Source organism: Phragmites australis, chromosome 21 (assembly GCF_958298935.1).
Source record: "Phragmites australis chromosome 21, lpPhrAust1.1, whole genome shotgun sequence".
Lineage (NCBI taxonomy): Eukaryota > Viridiplantae > Streptophyta > Magnoliopsida > Poales > Poaceae > Phragmites > Phragmites australis.
The window spans coordinates 5,365,755-5,373,106 of record NC_084941.1 but is presented as its reverse complement, the minus strand read 5'-3'; the positions used below and the strand labels follow the sequence as shown (position 1 = coordinate 5,373,106).

General features: G+C 39.7%; 1 non-coding gene across 1 annotated transcript; it reads right to left on the bottom strand.

Annotated features, from left to right (window-relative positions):
- Window positions 1-6,734: 6,734 nt before the first annotated feature.
- TRNAA-AGC (transfer RNA alanine (anticodon AGC)) lies at window positions 6,735-6,807 on the bottom strand. The gene has a single exon. It is a non-coding gene; the product is annotated as a tRNA-Ala (tRNA).
- Window positions 6,808-7,352: the final 545 nt, after the last annotated feature.

The following is a 7,352-nucleotide window of genomic DNA, read 5'->3' as shown; positions in this document are numbered from 1 at the left end:
TGCAACATCATTGGAGCAATGTAGGCTGTTTGATCCAGATGGGCGGATGGATAACCGAGATTGTTTGTATATCAAACTCTTGCTTTTTATAATAGAATTGATATAGATTAGGGCTCTGTTTCGGCTCCTTAACCGCTTCAAATGATATATTCCATTTCAGGAGTGTATACAAGTCAAGCAAGAAAGGACGTTTTGGTGATTGATGATGTTTCCGTAGTTGTAACAATCTGAATATGATTTAGTTTTGTTCTCAATTAATGAAATATCATGTTCAGCGTAGGTAGAAGTGAGAAAAAAAAAGGAAACTACATATCCTTCATAGCTAACATCTATTATAATATTATTTGAGGGTAAAAAGTAGACATCATGTTCACTCTAAGATCACGGTATTACCACATTAGTCAAAAAAAAAAAAAAAATCTAGACCACTCATTGTTAATAACATATAACGATCTAGATTAAACCAAAGATTTAATATTAAATATGATTAATAAATAATTAAATTCGAAATTAAAAAATATGAAAAATTAGCGGTTCGATTTTCATATGGTTTAGGAAGCAAAATATCTAAATAAAGAGTCCAAATAAAATAAAATAAATAATAATTCAAATTAAAGCTAGAATATAGAAAAGAATGATCCATATCAAATTTAGTCTTAAAAATCAAATACCTAAATAAAGAGTTCGAGTAAAATATAATTAATCAATAGCTAACACTACGTGAAAAATAGATAAGGGGACACTACATAAGTGACGAGTCGTAATATGACACAGCACTTATGATAAAAGTGACTGATCGTAGTTGTGATCCGTCACTAATAACAACTCATTAGTGATGGATTATCCTATGCGAGTAATTTGTGAAGGGTGAAAAATTGATCTGTCACTAATGACGACTCATCATTAACGTATCATCCTAAGCCAATCATTAGAGACTAGTCAAGTTTTGACTCGTCACTAATAACAATATTCACAAATATTTGGCTCAGTTTCGGTAGTAGGATAGTAGTGACCCGTCACTTATATACTCTATAGTCCTATATGACATAAATCTCGAGTTAAAATTATTAATTCTCCATTAGATTTGCTTTTCATATCTTGCTTGAAGTGAAATATCTTAAATTCAAAGTGAAATATTTTTTATTTTTATTTTATTTTTCTTTTATTTTTTCTCACTTTAGCAGCACTAGAATATGAATCATTGTATATTTCTGCTAAAGTTTGATGCAAAGGGTGGTGGCTATGGACACGAACGCGCGTTTGAAAACGATGCGAAAACCTTTAGGGACGAGAACTCAATCTTTTAGGCCATTTTTTGCCTCAAAAAATTCACCGAACCCAACAAAGTGGGAGAGAAATGGATGTAACTTTTTCTGTAGATGTTCGTAGAGTCAAAAAACGTCGAATTCAGAGTCTGTATACAAAAATTATGTTCGTTTTACCGAAGCTACTTCAGGTCACAGTTATGACCCGTCACTTATGAACTTTATTAGCTTTGACATGTGACTAATGACCTAATTGGCGACGGGTCTTTACCGTCACTTATGATTAGTAATCAATGATGCGTTTGGAGTGACGGGTACAGGATCCGTCATACCATGGCGGTTATCACCCATCATTTATAGTTATTTTTCACGTAGTGTAAACTTCATAATTAAAAATAATTAAAAAAATTCAAAATTTTTGTTAAGATAATATATTAAGAAGCACCATATAACTCAAGGTTATCGCATCAAGCATGCAGCAGATAAGGCACAACACGTAAATAAGACAAGCATATTCTGATTTTAGTTGGATTGTCTACGCCTGATGTATGATTTTGACAGTTAACCAAAATACATATGAATCAAACATATACAGGTATATAATTTGGTATAAGTTCGAAACATAAATAATTTTCTCTTTTACTAACATAATTTTTATCTCTTCTTCTAGTTTTATGTGTTTTGTAATTAAATTACACTTACCTCGTTAAAAAAAAGGCTAAAGAGACTAATTTTTAATAGAAGTTTATAATGACAAAATATTATAGTGAGGTTAGTCACGCTATTAGTATGTGCCATCTTGCTAGTTATTGATATTCTTTCAGAGAAATAATCTTGTCATTTCGCTCGTTGCATCCTCTCGTCTCTAAAGATTTTAGAGATTGACTTTACGGACGTAGCATCAGTGTGGACACTTCTCACTGGAAAATAATATGCCATCTCGTTTACACATCTTCGTGAAAAGGCATAAGTAGATGATTTAATTTCCTCGTTCCGTAGCGAGAATTCATATCTGACCCGCCTACTTTTTTTACTGTTTTAGAATGTCGTGACGAGATTTCTAATACTGTTGGCAAATAGGTTGGGCAGAGTTTTGGTAGCTGCTAGAAAGGTTAAAGTAATTTCAGGTAGAGATGGTCAAATGAACCATTCGGGTTGGTTCGGTACGGATCCGACTCGGCACGGCTACTGTAACAGGTCGTGCCATACCGGCCCACGTGTCTCCCCTCGGCCCATGGCACGGTCCGTCGGTCACCGTGTCGTGTCGGGCCGGTTCGGGTACGATTTTGGTCCGACGGGCACGGTCGGCTCGGCGGGCACGATGTCACGAGCGATCTGTTGGCACAGCCAGCCCAAAAATATATAAAAAATAGCTACAAAATTAAAAATATATATAGAAAATAGATAAAAATATAAAAAAATAGATTAAAAAAATAGCTACAAAATTAAAAATATAAAAAAAATAGAAAATAACCAGACATATGCGTGCCGGGCCGTGCCGCGCGCTCAGCCCAGGCACGGCCCATGGCCTCGTGTCGTGCCATCCCGGCCCATCTCGACTCGAACCGTGCCGTGCCTACAGTATCATACCTCGGACCGGTCCAGTAGGTACGGCCTATTTAGACATCTTTAATTTCAGAAATAAGGTCTGAATATAGTTTGTTGTGTTGTACTGCACTTTTTGCAAAAAGATGTAGTCATCCTTAAGGCTCATTAACTGAGAGGTGACGGAATTCGAAATACGGCTGTTGTCCGTATTCTGTTACTCGTCTCGTCCGACAACACATATTGTTGCTCGGTTAGGATCCAGAGTGATTCAAACGTAACAAACATGTATATCTCTAATACTCTATATAATATGAAGGGATCGGAGGAGGTGCTTGCGGCAAACTAGCCATTGTTATTTTCAGCTAGGTTGCTCGATTTGTGTAGAACAATGCCGTTTCAGACTCAATTAATAAACTATATGGCACTAGTCTTTGATTTCTTGGCACGCCGAATTCAAACCTCCAATTGCTCGATCTTTGCTTACCGTGTCCTTGACCCTTGACTAGACATATTAGCGCTACGTTTCATCACACCTTAACCGCCTCAAATGATATATTAATTCCATGTCATGTCACTACTATAAAAACACAGACGTCTTGCACATACAAACCTATACAATTGCTTGACCTTTGCAATTGATATACAGGTCAAACTAACCATCGGAATAGTATTTAATCTTGTCCTCAGTTAACGAAGTGCCGTGTTCAATGTGGCTGGAAGTACGTTCGCAAAAAAAAAAAAATGGTTTGAACTTTGAAGTATAAGAACGACAGGTTTTTCATATTATTTCAGAGAAATAGTCTGGCCATTTCCATAGCTGGTACCGATGGTATTTTATTCTGGTTTACTTGATGCAGGGGAAATTTCTCATTGGTGCTCGGATTGCAGTGCCTGCGTCACGCCATGCACGATGAGTACTGCAGCTGATGTGATGAGATTATGAGTGAAGGTAATTTACTAGTGACTGGGACTTTTGGGGTAACTTTTGTACATGCAAGCAGCCCTGAGAAACTTTGTATTCCCGCTTATTCTTAATATATGGAGCTCCTTGGCCTCAAATTAAAAAAGAGTCAATTTAAAAAGCACATAGCTTGAGCTAATGAAGGATTTAACATTGATGGCCTTCGGTTCTTAAAAAATTGAAAAAACGTTGATGGCCTTCACTGCACAAAACTAGGATGCATACGGGCCTTCTGCAGGCTCAGGTTGCTAGCATGGGCCTCCATCAATAACATAAGGTCTCTACTTCTTGGCCCATCAAGCCTACTTTGGAGTCTTTTTTCAAGCCATCATGAATCATGATGGTGCAGACTACAGACTACATGTAAAACTCGGTCACATACAGCCAAGATATGATGCACGCAAACATCTCTGTATTACTGAATCCCTGAATAATCAGTGGTTGAGTTGATTCAGTTCAGACTACATGATGAACAAGTGTAGTTTCTCTTTCTTTTTTATTTGTACCTCTAGAGATCGTTTCCTGATCTGAAATTTCTTTCCCTGTTTCATAAATCAATCTCCCACCTCCTTGATTTTCCCCAGAATTTTTCGTGGAGATTTGAACCGCCAAACAGGCGAGATGAAGTTATCGGTATTTCAAACATCGACCCTAGGTTTGTGTCAGACTCTGAAACTTGGTGTGGCGCCTTGCAATTGCATTCTCCATCTGTGGGATTTTTCTCAGATTTTCTCGTCAAGATTTGAGTGGGAAACTAATTCGTAACACGAGGTCGGTATTTGAAACTCCGACCTGCCCTGGGGTTCCGTCCCCCTCTGCTGACTGCAGTCACCAAAAATCAAAAACTAAGATTATTTTCAGTAGTTATCTTAAATTTTCATCCTCAAAAATACTATTACAGCATCCTCTATTACTATTACAACATCCTTTATTTTTTTTATCTCTAGCAGCTACCCTATTTTCTACCTTCTACTACTCTTTTCCTCCCTCCGGTCCCACTGTCAGCACCTTCTACTACAGTTCCGTACTCTCTCTCCGCAACACTGTAGCTGTATCACCGGATAGGTACTGCTGGAGACTAATTTTCAATACTACAGTACTTTACAGGTACTGTAGCACTAAGATAAATTCACTGCTAGAGTTGGACTAATACGGCTGTACCTGCATGACAGTAACAGGAATTCCACAGTAACACGAGCATTACAACACGCACGTCACGACAGTAGCTTAACTGTTACATGCTCGGATTTTGCACCAATAATGCTCGACTGTCCTGTTCTGAAAGTGGACCCCAAGCTTTATCCTGAAGCAACAGCTCTTTGTAGGTGCTATAGCCACCATTGCAGCAGTTTGTGCATGTCTTCTTCCGTTATCGGCTTCTCCAGACCAGCACAGGCTGAAAAAAGAAATAGGAAACCTACTCTCTGAACCTACTGAGGGGAATGGCATCGATTCCTATCTACATATCAAAATTCAGATCAATGTAATGTGCTAAAGGGAGTTCAGCTTTTAGTTCCTGAAACTGAATGTTGCGAAGGAGATTGTCCTGCACCCGTGGATTGGTCACGCCAAAAAGGGAATCATGGACACTAATCCGAGGACATTATAGCCCCCAATGGACTTCATCTAGTAGCTAGGAGTAGGGCATTGTAGTGCACATTCCATCTGCCTAATCACTTTGCCTGCACATGTTTGGTGGTGGTGAGTCTCGTACGCCTCCTACTGTTGCGAATTCAATCGCCAGCTCGGTTTTCATATGCCATTGCCATCCACCCAAGTGATCAGCTAGGCCGGATCGCCACTTTTTTGATCGGGATGCATGCGTAACCACCTCACATGCTGAAGAAGAAATCATGGACCGCTGTACTACAAGCCTACTGATCTCTACTGCAACCAAAGTCTTCTTGTCTAGAAGACTCGGAAAAAAGTTGAAGCAGGCTGCAGGCCTGCAGCTGTCCGACCGAGAAAGCACGTATTCTCGCGAGCCCGTGCAGGATGAGGCGGCGAGTTGAGAAGTTTTATGGCGACTTCGTCCGCTGAAGCTGGTGACGATCAGGATTCCGTGGAGTTAGTGCCGCCGTGCCGCAGCGCATGCACTGCTCGTAGGCTGCCGGAGGTTGGTAGGGGAGGGAACGCCGCTGACGAAGCAAAGTCACGAGTGGACAGTACACATTTGCTCAGTTTTTCACCGTTGTATTGAAAATGGAACAGTCAGCTCTAGAGGTATAGTGTTACTACAGTGTTACAGTATTAGCGTTACAGTTGATTCAACACAGTAGTTCGATGCAGCTACACTGTTTATCCGTGACGGAGCCGGTTCGGGGACGTGTGCGGCTGCGGGGCAGGCACTTCAGTACTTGCGCGGCTGCGCCAGCCAGCGCGGAATTTTTATATTTTGATCTTTTTTAAATATATTATATCAATAGATTATAAAAAATAATTTTTAAAAATAGATCTTTCGCACGTCACTATAATATTTAACGTCGTGATTGAATAGCACAACGCCATATTACTGATCCTTTATTTTAGACTCGAAAGATTATATATGGTACCTACCAAGACATCAATTATCACGACGCCATAGTATTTAAAAATAACGTCATGGCACCATAAAACTAGTTTATTTTCAACATTATTTCCCCGTATGTCCATACATAGAAAAAGTTTTTATAACAGACCAATTTATAAAAATTCCACCTAGCCAGCCACTACTGTGTCTGTCTGTGCGAGATTGAGAAGAACTGGGCTCCTCTATAGCCTGTACTCTGTACAGAGATGCATGGCTGGTTAGTATTTGCACAGTGCTGTGATTTGTGACTTTTAAGGGAAAGCAAATCATGTTTGCATGATGCATCCACTGAACGAATAGTATATGGTGTGCACTGTGCATGGTACATGTGGCCGCAAAAAAATAATGAAAAAATATAAAAAAAGCATACTTAAAAAAAGAAATTTCAATATGGAGATGCGGGGTATCGATCCCCGTACCTCTCGCATGCTAAGCGAGCGCTCTACCATCTGAGCTACATCCCCAAGCTGAAGAATTAAGCATTTAACTCGTAATAATAGAAATAATCTCCTGCACGGTCCATGGCACGTGGGCCGGTTCGCCCCGGCAAGGTCACGTCCCCTTCACCCCACTCCCTCTCGGCCACCTTTGCATGCACTCCACCGATCGGTCAGGGCACTGCCATCTTGCTGCTGAGTGCCGACTGGATGGGGCACTGTTCGATCTATCGAAATCATGTACACGCGCGGGCCTAGGCAGCCCCTGCAGGCCCAGATCACCAGAGAGATCGGCGCTGACTGTTAGACTGTTTTTGGTTAGGCTTTTTGTCCAAGCAACTAAATGCTTAGTTGTTAAGCTGATTTTTGAAAAATTAGTTTCTGAGAAAATAAACTAAAAATTGAAAAATAAATTGAGATGATCTTTTCTGAAAAGCAAAAGCTGAAAAACAAACTAAAAAGCTAAAAAATTATTATAAAATCCACCTTAAGTCAAAAACCAAAAACCAGCTTTTTAACTCAAAAATTAAAAACATCAACTCAACTAAACAGGCCCTTAAACGGCTGCGCGT